Source organism: Pecten maximus, chromosome 13 (genome assembly GCF_902652985.1).
Source record: "Pecten maximus chromosome 13, xPecMax1.1, whole genome shotgun sequence".
NCBI lineage: Eukaryota > Metazoa > Mollusca > Bivalvia > Pectinida > Pectinidae > Pecten > Pecten maximus.
This window is the reverse complement of record NC_047027.1, coordinates 24,797,131-24,824,762: the sequence shown is the minus strand read 5'-3', so window position 1 is coordinate 24,824,762 and position 27,632 is coordinate 24,797,131. Positions and strand designations below refer to the sequence as shown.

The window sequence follows — 27,632 nt, the reverse complement described above, 5'->3', positions numbered from 1 at the left end:
CACGTGTTGCCTGTAATTGTATAGGATATAACACACTTGTAAAGTACGAGGGTATGTTTTGGATCCGACTACAAGTAGCCTACGTACGATAACTTGTAAATCCTGCAATTGAGCTTGAAATTTTTGCCGTCATCTTAAATTCGCCCTGTCATGAAAGGGCGAAAATGGCGAAAATTAAACGGGGGCGAAAATTACCAGGTATACAGTATCTATTTTAAGGTTTCATGTAAAACGAGTATTTCGTAAATCTAACATCAGTTTAAGGAAAATTACGTTGCAAGGGATATGGTATGACTAAGGAAATAATGCCAACCGTTCAGGTTATGATACAAAAACTCTTTTTTAATTATTCTGAAAATTATTGTTTGTAACATTTCATCCCATAGCCGATATTGCTGTTTTGCATTGTCTAGCACAATAAGCTGTTTGATAAGTTCCCTGTAGCCGTCCAATAAGTTACCTGTAACTGTCCAATAAATAACTTGATTGATTTTGTAAATGATTTTGACATTCACAGGATTATTGTTGTTTTTTTGCCGACAATGACCTTGTAGATTTCATTTCAAAGATGCAATGATTCATTTAAGATGGAGGATAATCTAATATTGGATAACATTTACGAAAATAAGGTGCGTATTGATCACAGAAATACAATAAAATGGGAATATTAAGATATACAATCGAACCTCTTGTGTGCAGTAAAAGGCAATTTGTGATATGGGATTACGTGAATATTTATCCAAAAGGCTTTCGGGTGTCTTTTGGTAACTGAATGCACAAGGCACAAACTGCTATATGGCGAAGCCTTTTAAATTTATGTCGAGTTGTCCACGCGTTCGGTAGTTAAGTGTCTCTTGTAAATCTTTTCCAGACAACTTCACATATGTAATCAATAAGGCTTATCTTTACATATAGCGCATTCGTCTCTCAAATGATGTCACATCGTAAGGGACTTAACTCATAACACACAAGTAACAATTTTTCTTTTCTTTTTGTTAATCGCTACAAATATCAATAAACCATCGTGTTTAGCAAATATTGGCTGAAGTAGTTTATTATGTTAAAATATAGTCAAAATATATCTTCAGGTTCCATGTCTGTCACCATTAAGCGTAATTTATAGAGCCGATGATTCTAATGACTCAAACATAAGCAAAGGTATATGAATTGCAATTGTCTAATATTGCAATGATTTGATGCGTCAACGATAATCAGTAATTATCTTGCCTTCGGTTATTGCCTCATTGGTAGTTGTCGTCGATTCAGTGATAATTGACAGGGATTCATCAGTGGTTGTCAAGGACTCATGTGTGGCTATCCGGGACTCAGTGGGTGTTGTTGAGGACTCAGGAGTGACTGTCTGGGACCCATGTTTGTCTTTTCGAATAGGTGTTGTCGTCGACTCAGGGGTGGTGTTTGCTGAAAAAATAAATACAGATCAAATGTTGACCATATGAAAATTGTTTTATCATAACATGCACAGCCAACGATGGTAATATCACTAGTTATCTTACCTTTGGTTGTTGACTCAGGTATGGTTGATTCAGGGGTGTCTGTCTGAGGCTCAGTGGTTATTGTCGTTGACTCAAGGGTGGTTGTCAGGGACTCGAAGGTGGTTGCCGGGGTCTCAGTTGGTGTAGGCACTGAAAATAGATATATTTTGATGATTGTGGTTGTCCTATCAAAAAAACGAGAGTACCCTACGCCGTTTCCACATCCAAATCAGTAGCGTATGTCCCATCCCTAAGATTAGTCAGTGCCCCTCCTCATCTTCACATTAACCCAATCAAGGCGTTTATTACCCTTTGAGGAATATTATTCCACTCCTAAATAAGGGGATTCGTGAATTGAGCGACGTTATGTGGAACGCTGAAGCGCTTCCCAGCCCTCCTGTCTAGCTCATCACACAAATGCTCGATTGGGGACAGTTTGATGGCCAATCAAGTATTGGAACGTTGTTTTGAGCCAGAAAATCACGACAAACCTAACAACATGGGACCTCGCGATGTCCTACTGCAACATACTGTTACGTTGATGGATAAGAGCTTGAACGTATGTTCTCAACACCTGATCCCGATATCTTAATGCTGTACGATAACCATCGATAACCACGAGAGCTGTTTTCACCATACCATACGTGACCTTCCCCCGAATATGTCGCTTTCCGTTACAAAGGCGTCAGAATAGTTCTCACCACGACGTCGCTGGAAACGTCGTCGTCAAACTGACCTGTCAAGCGAGACTCGTCAGTGAACAACATGCGTCTTCTATGAGCCAAACTAAACCGATTAGGTCTATGCGCAAGCAACAACTGTATCAATCTAATTAAAATCTATATGGTCATTATCACTACGTTACATCTAACAACATCCCATAAGGGGTCATGTCAGGGTGACCTTTTGGATTAGCCAATCAAATGACTGCTTCCAGAATCTTGGAAGTGAATTTTATATGTCCGAATTAGCATGACTAGAGTGCAAAGCTTGTATAATCTGTCAATTTGTTTCAAGTCATTTCGTCCCATAAAGCATATAGCTATGAATGTGCCGAAATGGTTTGCTTCAGATGCTTGCTGTGACGAAATGTTTTGCTTCGATGACATCGACAAAATGCCAATTCGCCCTATAATTGAAATACACACATCTCAGAGGTCATCAGAACGTGACCCCTTATGGGATGTTGTTAGATGTTCATGTTACGTAGTGATAATGACCATCTATATTTTAATTAGATTGCAACTGTATTCGACGTTTGCGTCGTCTCCGTGTAAGTGGCTGTCCAACATAGGGACGTCGTGGCATTAAAAAAACGCCTACAACAGCTTTCTAACCGTTCCTGGACACACGTGCGTACCATGACTGCTGACAACTCGACGTCCCGTCGCTATCGCTGTCTGAAATAGGCAAGGAAAGTACCGGAGCGGTCACCCAATCGCCCTTTGACTTTGAGACGCCGAACTGAACGGGATATTGTTTGCCCTACTTTACTTGCAGCGTCGATCCGGGTCACAGTGCACAGAGTGAGCTCAATGTGAAAGCTAATTGAATTTAGACCACGATTATGAAAGCTATATTAGAAAAACCGAACTTCCGTTTCTTTTTTCCGGTAGTGTATATATTTACTTTTGATAAATATTCCGTTTGAAAATATTTTGTTTTATCTTTTGAAATCAACTTCATGATATATGTCATAGAAATAGTCATAGTTTTGACGGAATAAATTCCTTAAAGAATATGCACGGTAACTTGGAATACAATTATCTAAGAAAAATATTTTCACGTTATTTCAATATCAGGAGGCTTCACTGTAACAAAAAAAGACCTACAATGTATACGAGCTACAGTTATTGTCATACAAACACCTTACACATATATTAAACAATAGATAATGACTTTCTATCACAATATCATTTGTTCTTCCAATCTCGGACCATTGTGTAAATGTACTGATTGTTGGAAAAATAGAGGTCACACAACGATCGGCTGTCGCACTCTCGTTAGTTATTTTTCCAAAGTTACAAAAACACACAAAAAATAACTAGTTCGAGTGAAAGAGAAACCATACATAACAACAACGAGTTTGTGTGACCTTTTCTGCTACAATAGAAACAGATTTCCTGAAAATGAATTGCCCTGTCTTGTTCCATCTGTGTTCTTATCACAATTTGGGGTTGGGTGTAAGGATATGACCTTAAAGTGAAATATGAGGTACAGTGCTCTCTGTCCAAACCGGACTCTGTCCAATCCGGATATTTGCCAAAACCGGCCAAATAATTTGGTCCCGAAAATTCCCTTCTTTATTTATAGTAAATAAACTCTGCATAATCCGGACTCTGTCTATTCTGTAATCCGGCCATATATTCCGGCCCCAATTCTTATGTATACTAGTAAATCTACTCTGTATAAACCTGCGTCAGTCCCATTGATGTTTCCTTGGTAGCGCGCGGTAGCTTCAGGGGCTCCCGACGAGTGTTTATACAGTTGTAATTGCCGCACAGGTATATTAATAATTGACCATTAAACGTCATTGTCTACATGTGGCTACGGCTGGATAAACACCTAAACAGTTGTTAGGTACAATAAAGAATGCATTTTTGTCAATTTATACCCGTAATGCTGGGTGTTTGTAAATGTATCGTAATTAATATGTTTCATGCTGGCTGGCTTCCCCTTCGCGGACCTCACTACACGAACGTACCGGATGAGGAAGTCGGAGATGATGATGACGACATACCTTTTGTATTACTCCGTTTCTATTATCAACAAACATTGATCTCACGACAGCCGCCAACATTAAGGACCAATTAGAAATTGAGGCTATAATTCCTCAGATTTGGGAATCTGCACTTGTTGAAAGTGTCAGATCGGTTGATTGTTCTGACTCGGTGGAAGGCCTCTTAAAACAAACAACAATCAGTGATTGTTTTCAACCGATGTAACGTACACATAGTGTCATATTGCCAGTGTTGAATTAAATTATGTTATTCAATCCAAAGTTTGTATATGCATGAATAATGCACAATGACATCTTCTTTGTAATATATCTTTTATTATTATTTTTTTTGTATTCAACGACAATATCAAGTAGAATATCTACAATCCGGAACTCTCTACAAACCGGCTTTATTTTGTGGTCCCAAAGGTGTCCGGTTTAGACAGAGTCCACTGTATTACAATTTTGGAAATGTGTACATATATCATCACTTAAGTACTGTATCAATAAAAGCACATGATTAGCAAGTTATTTTGTTTTGTTTTTTAGTTTTCCAAGCAATAATATAAAAAGATATATATATGATAAATGAATGATCCCCAAAACAGTTGCAAACCACATGTACTTGAGCATGTGTGTGTGATCATTTCCGCCTCTTAATGAAGTGTCCTTCAGGTGTTAGCCAATCAAATACCACTGAAGAAAAGCAAAGGTCACTGTGTCGACCAGTAAAAACGAGTGATATAAAATGTTTTTTATTCAACAGTTGGAATGATTATGACACGAATTGAGATTTGCTTAACACCCACGTGTTTTGTTTATTGTGGTAGATGCCAGACTTTTGATTGGTTGGGGGGTTTAACTTTGGCCCCGAAATACTCTTTTCTACTGTGCTTTCCGTCACGTGACAAATTGTTTACATCATCAGGAATAGCTCCTAAGTGTGCTTAGTTTAAACAATTGTTTTATTAATTACTTATAATACTGAATACATAAAGCTGTACAGATATTTTTATTGGATTGGAATGCAAGCTTATATCAATTAAGTGTGCTTAGATGTACAGACTGATAATTAAACTATATCTTCGTTATGTTGTGTCGGAAACAATTTTGGGTTATGATGAATTTGATATTGGTTATTTTATAGCTATTTACAATGATCTTGGACAAAAGCGACCGATTGAAACAACATTTGCAGCACAGACTGCAATTGATAGGTCCTTTAACATTAATATCACGTCCTTCTCTCAGAGACGCCAAGGAGACAATTCATTCCAAAAGCACATGGCACTGACACATACCTAAATATAACCTGTCATTATGTAGTTTAATAATTAAGATCAAATTACGCCTGACTTCTTTAGGATTGTCATATAGTTGTCCCTGACTTAACAAGTGAAAAAATAATAGATATCTACAAAAGAGTTTTGCTATTATCATCTTATTCTTTGTTAGCAAACAAATGCACAAACAAGTAAAATAGATTATATATACAACAACCCACCATTGTGCGGTCTCTATCTGTATATCGAAATGTTTGGTATAACCCTAACCCCTAAACCAGACAGCGAGTTCGTTCAAACTCGCCAGTGACGTAATGAGCGAACAGAATTAGGAATGCCTTGACCCCGTTTCATCAACGTGCTTAAACTTTAGCAATCTGCTTAACCGTAAGTTTTCTTTTCCTTTAATTTCTTTTTTACAGAATGTATAGGAAAGATTTTTTAAGAAACCTTGCTTAAAATCTGCAAGAAATCGAGCCTATCAAAATGCCTTTGGGAATTTTAAATAATCTCCTTAACTTGGTAAACCTTTCAGATGGAATGATTAAAAAGGTCAACTTACCATATTCACAGAGTGCATATCGGTCGCCAGTGCAGAATTCAGTTCTGAAAAATGTAGATGTTAGCTTGGCACATTTTTTTTCGGAACAATCTCTTGGTTGTCCGTCAGCCAGGTCCCAGTTACTCCAAGTCAATGGCTCGCCAGTAATCCATGTAAAGTTTGAACAGTCTGATGACGTTGCATTCAGGCCAATGGACAGTGTTTTTGTCGATCTGCAATATGAATATTAACGCTTAAAGCAGGACATTGTGTTACCTCTTAAACACAGACGGAATACTGACAGGTAAATATGTAAATGAGACCATTTGTGTACATTGAGGCATAAACAACCAAGCCATATAAACGCCGTGCTGACATACAACTAGCAGCAAATAATTGTCTTCTTGTTGTGACTGCCATTTAAGGATTCGAATGATTGAAAGTCATTTGCAGAACTTTCATTGGGCCTCATAGGAAGTACTCGAGGGGTTTAACTGTGGGCGGAAACTCAACCAAAACCCACGTGTCTGGGCAGGTGATCTCCATACCTCTTCATGCCCGATATGAGATTCAAACCTTCTGGATGAAGGCAAGTGTGATCTCAACGGCCGCCCGACTACCCATATATATTTTGAATCCAAAAATGTCAAGATTTTCTTGAGGTTCGGCAATAATAAAAACGGGGGACACAGTTTTCATCTCATCTGCTACGCAGCGGCCTTGTATGATAGAACCCTTGCTTGTTCAGAAGTCGCAGGGACAAATCTTTTTTATCCACTGTTTACTTATCGAGCAAAGCATTGTTCTATTAATTGAAAAAGATAATGACCAATGATAGCAAATTAAAGATTTGAAACTAGTTTTTTTTTAAGAATTTCATGGCGTGTGTTAGTGCTGTCTTTTCCTGATTTCAGTAAACTGTGAAGAACACGATAAACTAAAACATAGCAAAGCAGTTGTGTTTGGAACTGGTTAAGATTTCTAACGGCAACTTTACTTTCTTGTGAGATTGGTTTGGTTATTTTGTTTAACGACCTATTAACAGCCAGGGTCATTTAAAGGACGTGCCAGGTGTGGGATTTTTTAGACACTGCATATTTTCAAAATCTGCCAACTCGGTCAGACACCAGCTGCACTCAAATAAACATAATAAAATACGTTATTTCCGAGATTTCTGAGATACAAGATCATCCTGTTTTTTCCTCTGATGTAATTTCTAACTTTTCACAAGCAGCGCACAAACTAAAATGTTGGTACTTCCTCAGACACCATGACCGCAACTCTCATGATAAGGTTATATCTGAGAAACAATTTCAACCCTTTTTATCTTTCAGCGTCAGTTTTAATGTAAAATATACCAATAGATAAAACATTGCAAAATCAATAAAGAAATCAATAATTAAATCAAACAATCAATCAGTAAAGATCAGTTAATCATTAATTCTACCACAATACCCTGTGTTATTCAACTCTCAGACCATCAGTTAATCGTTACAGCTGTTGATTAACAATCTGTTTATACCACACTTGGTATAAACTCTGTACGCATTTTTATTGGCTAACACGGTGAACTTTGACCCAAGCTGCAATTTTTATTGACGTCATCAATAATCTAATGACGTCACATCACCGGGTCACGGACGTCACCGGTACACTTTATTTGCATACGCGAAATTAACTTGGCTACGTTTCCTTTTGATTCAAGCCGATATTATTTTGGTAGAAACAGGTCACACGACTCGAAATTGTTGGATATGGCTAAAAAGCTGGTGTCTTTTGTAACTTTTAAAAAATAACTTACTCGTGTGAAATAAATTCCATATCCAACAACCACTCGTTGTGTAACCTCTATATAAATAGATCATTGAATGAATAAATCGTTAAATATATCTATAGCATATTAGATAAATCATTAAAAGAATGAATAAATCATTCAATAATATAATTAATCATTAAATGAAAATAATAAATAATAGAATAGATGTATAAATAAATCATCAAATAAATAAATCAACCATTAAATAAATCAATCGTTAATAAACTACAAAATAAATAAATAAAAAAGTGATAGAATAGCAGGAAAGCATATAGTATAACAATAAATGAATAAATCAGTAAATAAATAAATCATTATTTCAATTATTTATTATGTGAATAATTCATCGTATAAATAGATAAATCATTAAATAAATAAAACATCTTTTATGTAAATGTTAAAACAGAAGAAGAAAGCATACGATATAACAAAAATGAAAAATAAAACAAATATAAAAATAGTTATATACTTACATTTTATTGTTGTGGTACTTTTTGTCGGCGGCTAAGAGACTCTCAAACTTCGACTTTGTCCTTATTGTTATCAGCCGGCCACCATAGTCCTTACAGTAGGTATTGACAGAAGGCAGTGCCATCCGATTAGGTGTGATGAAGAATGGTGAAACTAAAGCCCATATACATCCTAAAACAACATGTTTGGTAAATTTAACGAAGAATAATACATTAAGAAACACTGACTTTAGCATGTTTTAATGTAATTCGAAGTCTCTAGTATTCTAGTATTTGTGGTGGCTATTACAGCGAACTTTCTCTCTCTCTCTCTCTCTCTCTCTCTCTCTCTCTCTCTCTCTCTCTCTCTCTCTCTCTCTCTCTCTCTCTCTCTCTCTCTAAATGATTGTTGAATATATTCCAAATGATGGTTAAATTTATTTCAATTATGGCGAAACGGTGAGGGTGAAAAAGAACACAATTTAAATTTGAAATGAAGTGTGGAAATCAAATATGACAAATAAAGTCATTTATGAAAGTGTTTGTTTGCAAAAGATACATTTCGCTATTTGATCTAAGCAACACAAATACTGTTTAAAGAAACGTTAATAACAATGTTTTTATGGATACGATAGACATGAATAGTGTATGTGACACGGTCTGTGTTTTCGGGTAACGAAAAGGAAATTGTTTTGTTTTATAAAGTTACGTTTGACTAAGAAACACAATTATTAATTTCTGCATCAAAATCTTCGCTACATTATTTACACTTAGGAAATTTACGAATTTTTACGAAATCGATATCTCCACAACAGCTTAGGTAATAACAAAGCAGATTTCTAGGAGCACAAATACAGTCACGGTCATAAGAGGATATTTCTAGGATTACATTGAGAGGAAGGGTCACAAGAGGATATTTCTAAGGGTACAACAACAGTCAGGGTAAAGGATATTTCTTGGGTTACAACAATAGTAAGGGTCATCAGAAGATATTTCTCACTTATGGCGAAACGGTGAAGGTGAAAAAAAAAAACAATAATGAAATCTGAAAGAAATCAAATATGACAAATATAAAAGTGTTTGTTTGTAAAATAAATATTCAGTAAATTGATCTAAGCAACACAAATAAAATACTGTTTAGGTACTTTTAAATGAAACGTCGATAGCAATATTTTAATGGAACTGTAGATATGAATTTTGTATGTGATACGGTCTGTGTTTTCGGGTAATGAAAAGAAAATTGTTTTGTGTGTTATACCTTTGATTAAGAAACACAGTTATTGATTTCTGCATCAAAATCTGTGTTACATTATTTACACTTACACTCTGGATATTTACGAGTTTTTACTTCTTTGGTGGCAACATCGATATCTCCACAACACCTAAAGCCATAACAAAACAGATTTCTTGGATCAAAAATAAAGTCATGTCCTAAGAGGATATTTCTAGGGGTACAACAACAGCCAGGGGCATAACAGGATATTTCTAGGGGTACAACAACAGTCAGGGTCATAAAAGGATAAGTCTAGGGGTACAACAACAGTCAGGGTCATAAAAGGATCAGTCTAGGGGTACAACAACAGTCAGTGTCATAAAAGGATAAGTCTAGGGGTACAACAACATTCAGGGTCATAAAAGGATAAGTCTAGGGGTACAACAACAGTCAGAGTCATAAGACAACAGCTATTTAGGAGATTAAGAACAATTAATCATAAGAGATCAGCTATCTAGGGGATTAAACACCATCATAAGAGGACAGAAATCTAGAGATTAAGAACATTAAGTCATAATATAACACATTTCTAGAGGATTTGAAACAGTTAGTCATAAGAGGACAGATATCTAGGAATTAATAAAAGTCATAGGGGGTTAGATATATTTGGGATTTACAACAGTTTAAGTAATAAGATCACAGATATTTTGGGAATTAAGAATACCTAATCATAAGATGACACATATCTAAGTGGTTAAGAACAGTTAGTCATAATAGGAGAGATATCTGTCTTCTCCTGGATATCTACTACCCATCATCTACACTCCACAGGGAAATCTACTTCCCATCATCTTCACTCCACAGGGAAATCTACTACCCATTACCTAAAGGACGTCTGATTCCTCCATCGAAACATCGACCAACCGTTTCCTACAGGACGTTGGTCTCCCCCACCGAGACATCTACCAACCGTTACCTACAGGACGTTGGTCTCCCCACCGAGACATCTACCAACCGTTACCTACAGGAGGTCGGATTCCTCCACCGAGACATCTACCAACCGTTACCTACAGGACGTCGGATTCCTCCACCGAGACATCTACCAACCATTACCTACAGACGTTGGTCACCTCAACCGAGACATCTACCAACCATTACCTACAGGACGTCGGTCTCCTCCGCCGAGATATCTACCAACCGTTACCTACAGGACGTTGGTCACCTCCATCGAGACATCTACCAACCATTACCTACAGGACGTTGGTCTCCTCCACCGAGATATCTACCAACCGTTACCTACAGGACGTTGGTCTCCTCCACCGAGACATCTACCAACCATTACCTACAGGACGTTGGTCTCCTCCACCGAGATATCTACCAACCGTTACCTACAGGACGTTGGTCTCCCCACCGAGACATCTACCAACCGTTACCTACAGGACGTTGGTTACCTCCACCGAGACATCTACCAACCGTTACCTACAGGACGTCGGATTCCTCCACCGAGACATCTACCAACCATTACCTACAGGACGTTGGTCTCCTCCACCGAGACATCTACCAACCATTACCTACAGGACGTTGGTATCCTCCACCGAGATATCTACCAACCATTACCTACAGGACGTTGGTCTCCTCCACCGAGACATCTACCAACCATTACCTACACGACGTTGGTCCCCTCCACCGAGACATCTACCAACCATTACCTACAGGACGTCGGATTCCTCCACCGAGACATCTACCAACCGTTACCTACAGGACGTTGGTCACCTCCACCGAGATATCTACCAACCATTACCTACAGGACGTCGGATTCCTCCACCGAGATATCTACCAACCGTTATCTACAGGACGTTGATCTCCCAGTCGAGATATCTACCATCCATTACCTACAGGAAGTTGGTATCCCCACAGTGACATCTACCAACCGTTACCTACAAGACGTCGGATTTCATTCAATATTTTCTATATATCGCCTGGTGCTTTTTGATCTAATCAATAATATGCAAACAAAAACAAAACAAACAAAAAAGAAACAAAAGTATTGTCGCTTTCCGTGTACTGTACATGTAGCCTGACCTAGACCAACTAAAGCAAGAGTCTGGATTAGAAATACAGGTAAAATATTAAGTGTCCCCAGTGTTTACCACAGTACCAAAATAGATCCTCATGGTCTATTGGCGCGCTGTGTGTTGTGAACGGTTTATGCAGTTAATGAATATTATATGAAATAAAATAAAATTTGAATTTTAAATAGGAATCCTACAGTTTCTATCCAGGTACATCTGTTGTCGACGCTGCAGTTCATTTACACGTTACTTTCAATGATACGGAGTAAATCGGTAATATTACTTCACTTTTTCATCCAAGTGAAAAAGTGTCTATTTTGACTTGTTTTTCTTTATACTAAATACTGTATATTAGATATGGTAAGATACAACAAAATATGAAAGAAGATATATCTTGGAGATTTGAACTCCGAACCATCAGTTTCCTAAGCTGTTCTAATATATGAGGACTTATAGAATTGTGAAGTTTATGAATCAGTTGTAGTCAGTCTGGTTGATGCTAAATTAAATTATTTTATCATCTACGATTTTTCTTTTTTTTTCAATACCATCGCATCGGAGGACCACCTTTCATAAGCATATGATTGTAGTTGTATTTTGGTACACAGAATAAGCTCAGACATTATAATCGGTCTCCCGATGTGGGTCCCCCTCGAAAGATACAAATTCCTAAATGATGCAACTTTACGGTCATTTAATGAAATATTCATTGCATTTTTTTCGCTAACAAGAGCATTGATATGTTATAGATTTACGTTTTCTATTCAAAAACTGATTTTGAAGACGGTTATTGTAAGGTCAAAACAGGTCAATATGCGCCCTACCTCTTTAACAACATCCAGAATATTCAGATTATCCATTGCATTTAGGGTTTTGGTAGGATTGCAAACTGTGAAAAAATATCCAAAATAACAGGAATTAATCAATTCTCGCTGAATCAAGGATATGGATAAATAGTGGTTACATCTACTTTAAAGAGTAATGCGAGGGTAATGTTAAAACCGTGTTGCCCAAAACATACCTTTGCACAGTAGAGTCAAAGTCAACAGCGTAACGATAATGGCATCCATAGGCATATAAATGTCATATAGGTGATGATCAGGTATATGGTGATATTCAGCTTAACTGCCTCTTGTCACACAATTGTCTTAGTTTTATTGTTCAAATCACAACTATGATAGTCCACTGTTTAACGAAGATCTGGCCGCATTCTAAGAACGTTGCCAAAACATTATGTCTAGTCATGCCCATGCGTGAGTTTGCGCACTGGCGCACATCCGGTGGTAAATGCATATGATCTTTGGTTAATGTAAGCAGAATTGATTTTGTTGCGATTCGGTTGAAGCCCCATCTGACTTCGTTCCATCGATGACGTTCAAGATGAAATAAAAAGTACAGGTATCTACAGCAGGGTCGATACCTTCCTCCCATTCCGATCCCCAAGGTAAATATGTAAAGAATACCACTTAAGATTTCAAGTTGTTTATCTCTACTATAATCAAGCCTCATATTAATTTAGCATAAATATATATTTACACTATAATCCAGAATGGAGAGACATTATTAAACGTCATTGGTGTTAACATCAGAACGAGTCAACTTTACACCAGATTTACGCAGCTCTCCCAGAGCATCATTTATACTTTTTTTTAAAATATAAATATCATCATTCAGTAAAACTTATTTCAAAGATAAATATTGCAAATGTTCTAGGTAACTTGGAAAGTTGCAAACCCTCAAATGGTGATGTTTACTTGCAATATTATACATGTATAAATGAAGAACTCTTTGACCCTAAGGAATAGATTCGTGTCGACATAGGGGCCGCGGTGGCCGAGTGGTTAAGGTGTACCGACACTTTAACACTAGCCCTCCACCACTGGGTTGCGAGTTCGAAACCTATGTGGGGCAGTTGCCAGGTACTGACCGTTGGCCGGTGGGTTTTTCTCCGGGTACTCCGGCTTTCCTCCACCTTCAAAACCTGGCACGTCCTTAAATGACCCTGGCTGTTAATAGGACATTAAACAAAAACAAACCAAATCGTGTCGACATTTTTCTCTAGTGATAATTCTCTCCCGGAATTGACGTGAATTGTAATACATGTATGTTGTTTTAGAGAGATGAATTCTGACAAATTGACCATCTCAACACGGTAACCTTGTCGCTGGCCTTATTCAAAGGTATCCATATAAATTTATCATGTATATGATATGTTCCGATTATGATTTACTTGAGACGTATAAATTTCATGTCTTTCAATATAAAATGTATGTTTTTTTTTTCCATTGCCTTCGCAAGTTTGACGTGTGTATACGACTGTCTTGTCCATGATAGTAGAAACTTGAAATATGTAAAATCTCGGATATCGATTTAGCTGTAGATATTAGTATTCTATCTTTTAAGTTATCTGTATATTGTTGCATCAATAATTCATCAGTACTAACTTAGCTTTCACTAGGTGTTCTGTGAGTTAGATACGTGTATTGATTCACTGACGTAGGTATCAAATACCCTGATTTGAATCATGAACTTGAAATATCTAAAGACGTTCTATAAAGATTCTCCACCACAGGTTAAAAGCAAAATATCCCGGATTATGCGGAAAGAATAACTTTCCATTTCTTTATTATATTTTCCATTTTGGGTGGTTTTATATTTTTCTACAAAACAGAATTACAAGCTTTGTATTTGACCTCTAAGTACTATAGAAACACTTGTAATTACTATTTGTAATTAACCCAATTAGTTCGTTGTTTAATCTTGTATATGCGACACCATCACGTTTCGTGACACTAAAATCAAATTTTAGCTTGTTTGCTGTTTTCTTGACACTAAAATCTTAAGCATATTTATTTTCTTCCTAGCGAAAACTTGTTTTGAACTTTTCACTTTAAAATCTGATACCACAAAGTAATTCAAGGAGCGTTTTCCATCATGTCTTTGTAATGCATCTGTTAGAACTCGAGTTTTATGTGTTGTGTTAGCTTTCTTGATGTTTTAAAATCTGGTTTTGAAAGAATATCCCTAAACCCATGATCTCCAATTACAATATCATCTTCATTTGATATCTCGCTAAGTCTATTTATAGAGGCAATGGTACATGTATTCTCGGTCAAATGGAACAACATTATCGAGGACATAGCATTCAGTACATGTAAATACAAATATAAATATTTATATTTCCACTCAATTCAGACTCAATGAACCTACCACAGTTAACTCGAGTCATTTTTCAATGAACTATATCAAGTCCGGCGTACATTTGTCGAGCTTGGACTATATTTGTTTAACTCCTTTTCAAAAGTGATCATATTTATATGAAATAAATTCCTTTACAACTAATATTTGTTTTAATTCGCTATTAAGTTTGTTCACGAAAGAAATCCTGAAAGTATTAACTATATGCAGACGAAGAGTGATGACGTACATTTCGGTAAGTTCTGTGGTAGACTTGCACAAGTCCCTATTTGTCAAAGACAAAATATTGTACAAAATATCAAAAAAATATAAATATAAGGATGGAATAAAGTTATGTTGAGGTGTATGGGGGTATAAACCTCAATAGGTCTTGAGACAAATTTATTATGAACTGCTTCGCATAAAATTTGTCTCAAGACCTATTGAGGTTTATACCCCCATACACCTCAACATAACTTTATTCCATCCTTAAATATAAGTAGTTCCAAATGCAAAACAGTAATCAGTATTTAACTAATTATAAAAGAAATTATAAGCATAAGAGAAAGTAACATGAATATAGAGTCATATAATTCATATACATCGCATATACAGCATAATTTACACAATATGTCAAATTATTAAGATAATTCCCAAGCATTGAGCAGAAATAATACATTTATCAGAGTGCAAAACGTATCGTGTATGAAATATATTTAACGTTTGCTCAAAATTAGGTGCATCATATAATAATACTATACAGAACACATTTCTGAAAGTTTCATAAAAAGCAGTAGGCTCAAAAATAATGTTAGATATATCAGTGAGTTTAGATGGATCTGTCGTATTATCATTAGAGAGTAAGTAGCATAAATCTCACCATTGCATTTATAATCAATCTATTGGATTTCGGACATAGTCTTCATTTATCGCAGTATGTAATGACTATATCAACAACAAAACAAAGCAATTACAGTTTACTGCTTTTGTCCCACAGGGTGCTCGTATTTAACCCTTGCTTTTTTAAAAGTTACTCCATCACATTTCTTTGAATGTGCATTTTTTTTTGTTATACAGTAATTTTAAGTTACTTAAATTTGCCAGTATTTTAAAATCAATATACCAACATGGTACTTTTTAGATAGAATTCGATAGTACCCCAACAACTATTGAACTTTATTCAACTAACGATTTTTTTTTTAGAAACAACTGTAATTTTGTCAAGGTAATTAAAAAAAAAGCTGCATTTACACTTTCAATTGTAAGCATTCATACAAACATACAGTTTGTAAAATCTAACACCAGAACAGGCCATAAGCACAATTGTATTTTATAAAGTGCATTTTTATGAAAGAAATACATTAAATTAATACACAATTTTATCAGAAATCAGCGCTGCTTTTATAGCGTTTGCCGATTTTTATTTTAGTGTTTAAAATGACATATATTTGGTATAAGTGCACCATGATAGCATACATGTAATTAAAAGTATAATCGGCTATGGGCCACCATGCACCACCTCCTTTGTATATACTGGATTTTGATATGTGTATGTATTTCACCCTGTTATACTCAGTCGGTATACGATATTTCCTCACAAATCAGCCTGATTTAATTGATATATCTATAATAAAGTGTTATGAAAAACGGCGCGAAACTTCCCTTTAACTTGAGAACAACGCAAGAGAAGCCATATCGGTGAGATACGAAATGAGACAAGTTTCTAACTCTCAATAATTATGACCAGGACAATGAAAAAACACGTATTAATGTAAGGATTTGTTTTTCTCGTCTACCTGGGAGTTGTTTTCCTGGGAATTGAACATATGCCTGTGTTCCTTTATTTAGTTCGTACCAGTTGTAACAAATAGGTACAGTATCATATATTATGAAACACAATTGAATCTCCAGGGGGTTCCCAAGATGGCGGCTGTCTGCACAAAGAGACGCTTCAAACATAAAAAATATCGTTTTTTAAAGTGTAATGAGTGTAAAATGAATACTTTATTAGTTCCGTCAACATATATAATTATAAAATTTAATTAAAAACAAAAGTGGCACATTTGAAAAAAAAAGCAATTCACTAGAACCTGTTTGGTTCTGCTATATTATCGAAATAAATTTTAACAACATAAATATTGAATTTGTAGACTACCATAAGCATCTAGGAGTATATATAGATTCTAATTGTAAGTGGAGCAGTCATATACAACATTTTTTTTAAAACAGTAGCGAAGCAATTAGATGTCCTCCGTTAATTGAAATATATCCTAAATAGAAGAACATTAAATATAATATATAGATCCTTTATTCTCCCTGTTTTAGAATATTGTTGTGAACTTTGGGACGGTTGTTCGATTGCTGACGCCGACAGTTTAGAAAAATTACAGCTAGAAGCTTGTCGAATTATCACTGGTCTACCTTCATATACAAGCAGAAAATACCTGTATGCTGAAACGGGATGGGAACCTTTATCCCAACGGCGTTCCCGTCGAAAACTCCAATTGTTCTTTAAAATACACTATAACATTACTCCTGAATATCTAAATACTCTACTCCCGCCCATTGTTGCTGATCATTCTGAACATAATCCTCGCAATGCCCAAAACTATATCTTGCCTAAGAACATATTGGAATCTTCTAACCTATCTTTTTTCCCCTCAACAATTAGACAGTGGAATCAATTACCCTTAGATATTCGGCACATTGTTTCATTTTTAACCTTTAAAAATGCCATTCGTAATACAGACCTACCACAGGTACCAAATTTGTGTTTATATGGTAAACGTAAAACTAATATCTTACATACACGGTTAAGAAGTCGGGCTAGTACATTAAGAAATCGTTTTTTTAGAGCCAACCTTATTACTAATCAACATTGTCATTGTGGCTTTCTAATGAAAATACCCACCACTTCTTCTTTGATTGTAATACTTATGCGGAACAAAGAATTACCAATGACTGTAACAGATTCTAGCTCCTAACACCCCCCTTCTCTCTCTCTCTCTCTCTCTCTCTCTCTCTCTCTCTCTCTCTCTCTCTCTCACACAATCATCTCCCTTCTCTTTTTGATAAGTTTAAACAAACTCTGAAAGTGTATAAGTCTACTTGTATTTGGTCTGTTTCGACGTCGGCGGCAACAGAGAAACGAATATACAACAAAGAACGGAATGACCAGGAGGACGATAACCAAGGCACGGGAAGTGATGGACATTAGTGAAAGTTGTGAGCATTGAATAGTGTTAGAATTAACTTTTGCCGTCGGTGTCGGAAAGGATTACTCACATTATATATGTATATAATATTGAATAATAAATAAGATGCTCCCCTTCTCCCCCTCTCTCTCTCTCTCTCTCTCTCTCTCTCTCTCTCTCTCTCTCTCTCTCTCTCTCTCTCTCTCTCTCATGATGTTTCTCCACGCGTGACTGTATGATAGTGTGAGATCATGTATTTTAGTATTGTAAATAAGCCATCTTGAATTTTGTAAATATATACAGTTTTATTGTAAGGAAAGGGCTTTGTATAGGTTGAAAAACTTGTGCCCGATCCAATTGTTTAAAGGCAATAAAATATGTTTAAATCAAGCCCATTCCATTTTATGAGTACAGCAGATTGTACCGGTAAAACTGGTTCGAACCCGATAAAGGAACGCACGGAGAATTTTCACATAAATATCAGACTGTTTATCTACACACTACTTAATACTCTACCCACCTTTGAGCTCTTAGATTTTAAGGCAAATTCAGGCACCATGTTAAATTTCCTCCGACTTTAAAATATTCAACAGAAAAGAGAACAGAAAAAAGATATTTGTAGAAAATGAGCCCCCGCCTGTGTTAGGTAGATTTTGGGGTGAACAATGTACATGTATAGTACGCATTGCCATATATAGTTTATGCAGTGGCGTTATTCCTTGAGGGAATTTGATTTTTAGAATTTTTGGGTCAAGGTCACTGTTACTATATTTAGCGAGGTCCGGTAGGGGTTGTGTATTGCTTCAACAATAGAACTTATTCTTGTTGTACTGATGGGCATGTCATAAAAAACAATTACAGTGTATATCGTTGATCATTTGTCATTTTATATTAGTTTAATTACCCTACAGGTTGGGATTAGGTCAAAATCCACATGTCGTCCGTCATCTATCGGGGTTTCTCTTGATTTTCTTTAAGAAAAAAAGGAAAGTCAAGGTTTTTTTAACGCTAATTGGAAGTGTGTATACAGCTGTGGTGTGCGTATCAGAAGAAACATGACATTAGTACACCTTTGAGTATCGATTTAGATATCAGTATCAGTTTTCTTTCCTGTAAGTTTTATAGTTTCTTATTAAATAATTCATCAGTACTAAGCTTTCGCCAGGTGATCCGTGAATTAGATACGTGTGTATACAATTTCTCTAACGCCGGTATCCAATACCTTGATATGAGTCATGACTTGGGCGTCCTATCTAAACATACTGGCTATTGATCTGTAGATATATTTCGCCCTCCTATACTTATAATATCTACAGTAATTCTACAGGGAAAAAACTCCCGATATAACTATATAATATGTAATGAAAAAAGGTATAAAACTTGAAAATTACGCGAGAGAAGCCAATTCGGTAAAATGAAAAATGAGTTTGCAGAAGACAATATTGTACCTCTCAACCTGGGAGGTCTTTTTTTTTTTTTTTTTTTTCAAATTGAACATCTACCGTCTGTTCCTTTTTTGGCTCCCACCAGTTGCCCGCTACCATATATAATGGAACAAAATTGAAACTCAAGCGAGTTCCCAAGATGGCCGCCGTTGTAACGTTGAAAATGGACCTTCGTTGAAAAGTCACCCGCGGTTTGTTTTCGGAGTTTAATATTGACCTTGAATGCCGTTGAAAATAGAACCATCAGCGAATTCTTCACTCCGACCCGTGGAATATGGACCCCATTGAAAACTGACCCTATTACAAATTGTTTACGATTTCGTAACTGAACCCGCCATGTCAACTCAATATGGCCGAATCGACCACATCAAATATCAAGGGCACTAGATCAAAGTTCAAGGCCAAGGGATGAGCTATGCATTTATTGATATGATTTACGTGAAACCTGGTCAAGATGTTTCACTAGCCAACGAGGTAACTTTGAATAGCTTGTAACTCGACATACGGCATTCAACATCCAAATGAAATCACTGGCCAACGAGGGGACTTTTGAATGTTGCGCAGTGCGACATACGACATTCAACATTCGGAAATGAATGTTGTGCAGCGCGCAGGAATGAAGGAAAAATACAAAGTTTGAAGTGATTGCCGGTCAAGAGAAAATTTGAATTTCCTTAGGAGATTAAGCTTGGAGGATGCTTTGTCAATTACATAATAAACATGGTCTTTCCATGAGCCGTTGTCAGATATGTACACACCGAGATGTTTGTGGAGACTAACTTCATTAATAGGAATGTTGTTCATGTAGAGCGGAGGATGAGCTACACGCATGCCTTTTCTACTGATTGTTACACTTTCGGTTTTTTGAGGATTAAAATCAACTAGCCATCTTTTTGACCAAAACTAATTTTTAACGAGGTCTCTATTGATAAGATCTGCACTTGTTGCTGGAGTGTCAATAAATGTGTACAGTGAAGTGTCATTAGCGAATAGTTTAATAATGGCCTCTATATCATTTACTATATCGTTAATATAAATCAAGAACATCAAAGGGCCTAAAATTGATCCTTGTGGTACACCAGCTGATATATTACTCCAATTTGACTTTTTACCATTTATAACAGTTCTCTGGGTACGATGTGATAGGCAATATTTAAACCATTTCAATAAATTTCCACTAATGCCAAAACTAGATAATTTTCAAACTAAACCACGGTGCCAAACTCTATCGAAGGCCTTGCTGATATCGCAGAAGACCATACGGATATCTTTGCCTATATCTAACGCTGATGTAATGTCATGAATTATAGAGAGAAGTTGGTTTTGGGGCGAATCTCCAGTTCTAAAGCCAGACTGATGTGGTGATAGAAGAGAATTTTCAAGAAGAAAGTTGTATACGTATTTGAAGACACATCTTTCCATAATTTTACCAATTATAGAAAGTAGGGATAAAGGTCTGTAATTCGATGGAGATGATTTATCACCTTTCTTGAAAACAGGTGTTACATTTGCCTGTTTCCAGAGTGTAGGGAAAATAAAAGAAGTTAAGGATTTATTGAATATTTCACTCAATGGGGAACTAATAATATTCACTGCCTCTTTTAATAACCTTGCATTAATAAGGTCGGGTCCAACAGCTTTGGAACAGTCAAGAGTGTTTATGATGTCACTGACGTCTCTAGGAGAAATGTTTATGTCATCTAGACGCTTGTCATTAACGAAAGGTATGTGTGGAAGCTGAATATTAGAGTCGTCAACGTTAGCCTGGGAACAAAAATGGTCGTTAAAGATATTGGCTTTGTCCATGTCATCGTCAAATATTAAATTATTGCGAGAGATAGGAGGGATAGGGCATTTTCCAGAATTTGGTAAAAAGGCCTTTATAGATCTCCACCATTGTTTGGAGTCTGCAAAGTGGGAAATATGAAGTTGTTCACATAACTTCGCAAAGTATTTCCGCTTGGATTGGCGTATGGTGTTTATGCAAGTGTTTCTGATATGTCTAAATTTTGTCCAGTAATTTGCTCTATTTGTCATTTTTGCCTTATTGTGTACCCGTCGTCTTTTACGTATCAATTTTCTTATTTCGTTGGTCATCCATGGTGGATCACTCGATCTGACAGTGATAAATTTGTTCGGAATACATGACTTAGCTGTTGAAAGAAGGACATCCGTGAAGTCGTTCACGCATTTGTCTATGTCGTCAGTACTCGTCAAAGTGTCGAAATCGATAAGGGAAAGTCGTTGTCTGTAAAGATCGTAATTGCCGTATTTGTATAACCATATATGTCGCTGAAAACATTGTCCCTGAGTAATAGAAATGCTGAGAGTAAAGTAAGTGGGGCAGTGATACCTGATGGGTTGATCTAAGAAACTCTCACCTACAATACATTGTCGATAAGGTCTTATTACTAACGCAGACAATGTCAAGAAGGGAGGAGGATGTTTCAGTAAAAAATGTGGCCGTGCTTACAGTTTGCGTGATATTATAAGTTAGGAGTAGTTGTCTTAATTTGTCAGATTGGCTAGAATTAGAAAGCAAATTTGCATTAAAGTCACCAGTTACTATAATGCTTGGAATTCCGCAGCTGTGTGTCAGGTCTATAGACTGGGCAATATGGTCCCATGATTGTGCAGGTGAGATAGGGGGCGATAAAAAGTGTCATAGAGATTTTTTCACCAGAAAGAGTAATTTCGAGCCACACGCATTCAATAGTTGGTATCTCAAGATCAGGTCTACGTATTGCCGGTATATAATCTTTAACGTAAATAGAAACACCTCCACCACTTCTGTCGGGTCTTACAGAAGTAAAAGGGTCAGAAAATCCAGGAAAACATAAATCTGGGGAGCCTATATCACTGGGTGTTAACCATGTCTCAGTAAACGATAAAATTGAATGGCTGAATAATTCGGTATAAAGAATATCAATCTTTTGCTTCAAACTTTGAACATTTAAATGGACAAATGAGTATTTGCTATAACCTAAACATTCACTTATATTTGATTCTAAGGAAGAATCAGTGGTATCATTTAATGGGCCAGGGTTACATTCAATATCACCTGACAAGTATAGTTTCATTATAACATAAAGTGCTACATGAAGAACAGAAATAGAAAATGCTAATGAATCGACAAATAGCAAAAGCGTGGGAGAATGTCTCGCTGAAAAGGTACCTAAAGACAGAATGTTAGAATATATGTTCATCACTATAGGACAAATTATACACAACATCAGACTTATACAAAGGATATCAAGCACGCTGATAAATGTTTTAAGATGTACAGATTGATAGTGTTGGTTGAACGCGCCTATCCGAGCACGATACATAAGAAGGCAGTCAGGCATTGGCTAGGTAACACCAGAATTTGGGATTAATACCAAACGTGCTGGAATGACGAGTTCAACAATACCAGGAAACGTACTGCATATAAATAAGAACGGCAAGCTGTCTGGGAGGAGAGTGACAGGGGAGGGGTAGGGGAATGTGGACAATGGAGAGGGAATAGTTTGTGCAAAAAGGGATACAGAGAATACTAGACATAACATAAACATGTTGGAGTGGGAGATGGGATGGATCAGGAGGAAAATCAGTGAATAATTATTGATATAACAAATACATGTAGGTGCGCATATACGAAATGGCGTTTTTTAGACAGAAAAAGATGAGAAAAAAAATCTAGCGATTATACCTTATGGGATGTCTTAATGTCGGGTACATTGTAATAGGTAGGAAAAATAATGCAATATACACTTATGGACTGTGACATAATATACACTACATGTGTACACTTATATACGGTGACATAAAAACAACATTATTTTTTGGTATAATTATGTGCATGGCACAAGTGAAATTATAATTGTCACTTATGAAGAGTGACGTTAGAGACACTGTATTTGTACAATTATAAACCGTGTCATGAGAGACTCTGTATTTGTACATATATACCGTGACATTAGAGACACTGTATTTGTACATATATACTGTGACATTAGAGACACTGTATTTGTACATACACTGTATATATCGTGACATAAGAAACACTATATGTGTACACATTATATACCGTGACATAATATACACTGTATTTATACACATATATACCGTGACATTAGAGACACTGTATTAATACACATATATACCGTGACATTAGAGACACTGTATTAATACACTTATATACCGTGACATCAGAGACACTGTATTAATACACATATATACCGTGACATTAGAGACACTGTATTAATACACATATACACCGTGACATTAGAGACACTGTATTAATACACTTATATACCGTGACATCAGAGACACTGTATTCGTACACATATATACCGTGACATAAGAGACACTGTATTTGTACATTTATAGTTCGCTAAATATGACTCCCTTGTATCATAGAGGTTTATGGAAGGTTAATCTAGCCCTTCTCCACCCACCAAGAAAAACGCAAAAACTCGCAAAGGCTCTATAAAATGTAGGATAGGGCCTACTGCACATACACTTGTATGTCTGTCGCGAGTCGTGCCAAAGATAGAACATTCAGAAAGAATCAATATCATACAGATAAGTATGTGGTTGAGGGATATAGCAAGTTTCTGCTTTGTCTCGGGAAATAGACATGGTCTTGGGACACCAGGAACTTGCTATACCATTGAACCACATACTTTAACCGTTTTATTATACCGATACAAACTGGAGAAATTATTTTAGCAAATTTTGTTTAAAACCATAACCTGTGGAACAAGCTTCCATGGGATTGTCCCAGCCACCATTTGATGCACTGTGCAAAGGGGTCAAGTGATAATATGCCTTTATTCATTCAAAGCAGGGAACATGATTTCAAATAGTTCCCATAACAAAACTAAATTTTCATTTAGGTAGCCATCAGCTGCTACATAGGATATTTTTGATTTCAACATATTTTATTTGTATCAATATATACAAGAGGATTGGGCACAAGTTTTCAAACTTATATGAAGCCCTTTCCTAATTATCATGATTTTTTTGCAATTTTTATACAAGATGACATGACATTTGAAATATTAACAATTATATTTGGAGAGAGAGAGAGAGAGAGAGAGAGAGAGAGAGACAGAGACAGAGACAGAGACAGACAGAGACAGAGAGAGAGGTACTACGATTCGAATTTATTCAAATATTCGAAGCGAAAGCGGTTTATGAAAAGAGTACACCCCATTTTTTTTGTGTTATTGCTCAATAACGTAAAAAAATATTACAGTTAACCCTTATAATTTAATTAACAACGATAAGAAACAATTTCATTAAGTTAACATGTTAATTTTGCTCCAGATATTTAAAAACACATCGATAAATACAAAATCCCGTGAACGGCGATTACTCCGCTGACGTCACAGTCATTATTTATGTTATGAGATGATAACATAATTTCTTGAGCCAATGAAAATGCTTGTTACAAGCAAAATTAAATCATTTACTAAACAAACAAACAATTCCGATACTGATTACAGAAGATTAAACTGTTCGTTGCACAAAAACACACTGCTACTTCTAATGTTCGTTATATCTTGTTCCATGGTAAGCTTTCTCCGTTCGATCCATTGCCTTCCGGAAAAAAAATATTCGTTTCTCTTGCGCTATCGCAATCGGAAGAGACTTTATAAACACATTTTATTTTTGTCAATATATATATGTATGTATATTATTTCACAATACTGATTAAGAAAAGAGAAAACGGGGAATTAAAATCTTCTTGAGTCAAGAATGTATTTCTGAGTGATTTGGCTTATCATAAAATTATCTTCAATGGATAAATCATTGTTTCCATATAATAATAGTTGCAGGTCTAGTGGCATGAAATTGTTTAGATTTCGGAACAATTCGATTATCTGTTCAAAGTAATTTTGACAAATGAAGAAGTAGTGGTATGCATCCTCAATAGGATGTCCACACTGACAATGGCGATAATCAATAAGATGTGATTGGAAAAGGTCATTTTTTAGAATACTACATTTGTTTCTTAATCTCGCATGCAATATATTAGATTTTCTTTTTCCAACTGAGTAATGGGTAGGTACTTGTGTTCTATTTGAGACAGATTTTTTAAATACTGAATATGAGATACTATGTCTAATTTCTAGATCAAGTTGATTCCAAAGTCGAATAGTAGATGGGAAAAACGATTTGTTTGTTAGTTGACAGGTTGGTTGATTTTTTTTCCAAATTTTCACATAAGATATGGTAAACTATCATTTGATGGACGGTAGAATGACCAGCTTGGAAACCAGATTGGTATTTATAAATAAGTGAGTTATCAAGCAAATAGTTATTCAAATATTTAACTACTAAACATTCAAAAACTTTACCGATAGTGCTTAGTAATGAAATAGGCCTATAATTAGAAGAAACGTGTTCATCCCCTTTTTTGAATAACGGCATAACTATTGCTAATTTCCAGTGTTCCGGGAAAATACCAGTATCAAGAGAGTATCTAAATATTAATGATAATGGGTAGGCTATAGAAAATGCTGTATTTTTTAACAGCTAATTCCGTCGTGACCTACAGCTTTGTAAACAGATAAAGATTTAAGTATGTCGGTAATGTCGCTGAGTTGAAAATGTATGTCTGATATCGTAGCGTCAGTCCTTAGTTCGACCTCTTGCTCGTCAATGTCTGTATCGTCAATGGTAGAAATGGAAACAAAGTAATCATTTAGTATATTGGCTTTATCGACGTCTGTCATTACAAGATTTCCGTTTGTATGTACAAGGGGTGGTATAATATTAGCAGTGTCAGAAGTTTTTATTAATCTCCGAACAATTTTCCAAAAAATTCATGGATTTGAAGAAGAATAACGATCTAGAATACCATTTATATCCGCATAGAAAAGTTCTTTGGTATGTTTTTTTAAGATTGTTGACATGGTTACGTTGTTTCCGAAAATTCGTCAAATTTTTTACAGAGCGATTTGATTTAAAAACTTTTAAAAGTCTGTCTCTTTTCCTAATTTCTTGGCGAAGGTCAGAATTAAACCAGGGCTTGTCGTTAGGTCTAATTATAACAGTTTTAGTAGGTATGCACTCCCTGGCTATGTCCAAATATTTATCAGTAATTATTTTTTACACATTTCGTCTGGGGAGTGCGTCGTAGAGAACAAGTCAACCCAGTCCGTATCATCTAGTTCATAATTAGCTTCATTATAACATCTTATAATTCGTTTATACGTCCTTGTAATATTAATCCCTACTGTTAGTTCTATTGTCGTCGCTTTATGGTCAGACAGGTCATCGTCAATGATATGGGATAAACCACCTGAAATTCGAGAATTTTGATATTTTTACGAGAGAAGTCGTTTATAAGTTGGTAAAACTTGCTGACTAATCCCTTTGTCATTTCTGTATGTCAATAAAATATGTTTAAACTAAACCTGAAATTCAGCGTAAAATTTTCTGAACAGCTGATCGCATTCGGCAGACTTAAAACTGTCAATCTCCTCAAATGTTTTGTCCCTTGCCTCAAAATAATGCACCAATACTGTCACAGAGGCCTTCACTGTTTTTCTAGTGCTTTTAGAATCTTTATCTTCAAGTAGGGACTTCAAATCACTTTCTCATCTAGCTCCGAAAATCTTGACAGCGCCATTTCAGTTGACCGGTCGTCTGCAAGTAGGCGGCGCGTTCAGTAGTAAGCTCCGCCCACTTGGCTACGCTAGTAGCTAACGTCATCTTCGGAAATAAGCTCCGCCCACCTCGCGTCCGATTGGCTCGGCGGATACCCGAAGATGCAGGTGTGTGTTTGCCCAGGGGTTCTCAAGACTCAAGATCGATGAAGCTTGTGTTGAACAGTCAATTTTCAACGGTTAATTTTCAACAGATCATCCGTTGAGAATTGACCTGTTAAGCTGTCATTTTTCAACGAATCGACATATTTTCAACGGCATTCAGGGTCCATATTCAACCTTGAAAACTGCCCTACAGTGAATTTTCAACAGGGGTTTATTTTCAACGTTACACGGTCTCTCCAAATATACGCTTCACACATGAAAAGCTATTTTCTTTAATAGTTCCGTCATACATAGACATACATAATTTATAAAGTTCCGTCATACATAGACATACATAATTTATAAAGTTCCGTCATGCATAGACATACATAATTTATAAAGTTCCGTCATACATAGACATACATAATTTATAAAGTTCCGTCATAGATAGACATACATAATTTGTAAAGTTCCGTCATACATAG

At 36.1% G+C, this 27,632-nt stretch overlaps 1 long non-coding RNA gene across 1 annotated transcript; it reads right to left on the bottom strand.

Annotated features, from left to right (window-relative positions):
- Positions 1 to 1,119: 1,119 nt before the first annotated feature.
- On the bottom strand, positions 1,120 to 6,234 carry LOC117340232. The gene is made up of 3 exons (XR_004535405.1): positions 6,058 to 6,234; positions 1,515 to 1,643; positions 1,120 to 1,419 (listed from the first exon to the last, which is right to left on the bottom strand). It is a non-coding gene; the product is annotated as an uncharacterized LOC117340232 (long non-coding RNA).
- Positions 6,235 to 27,632: the final 21,398 nt, after the last annotated feature.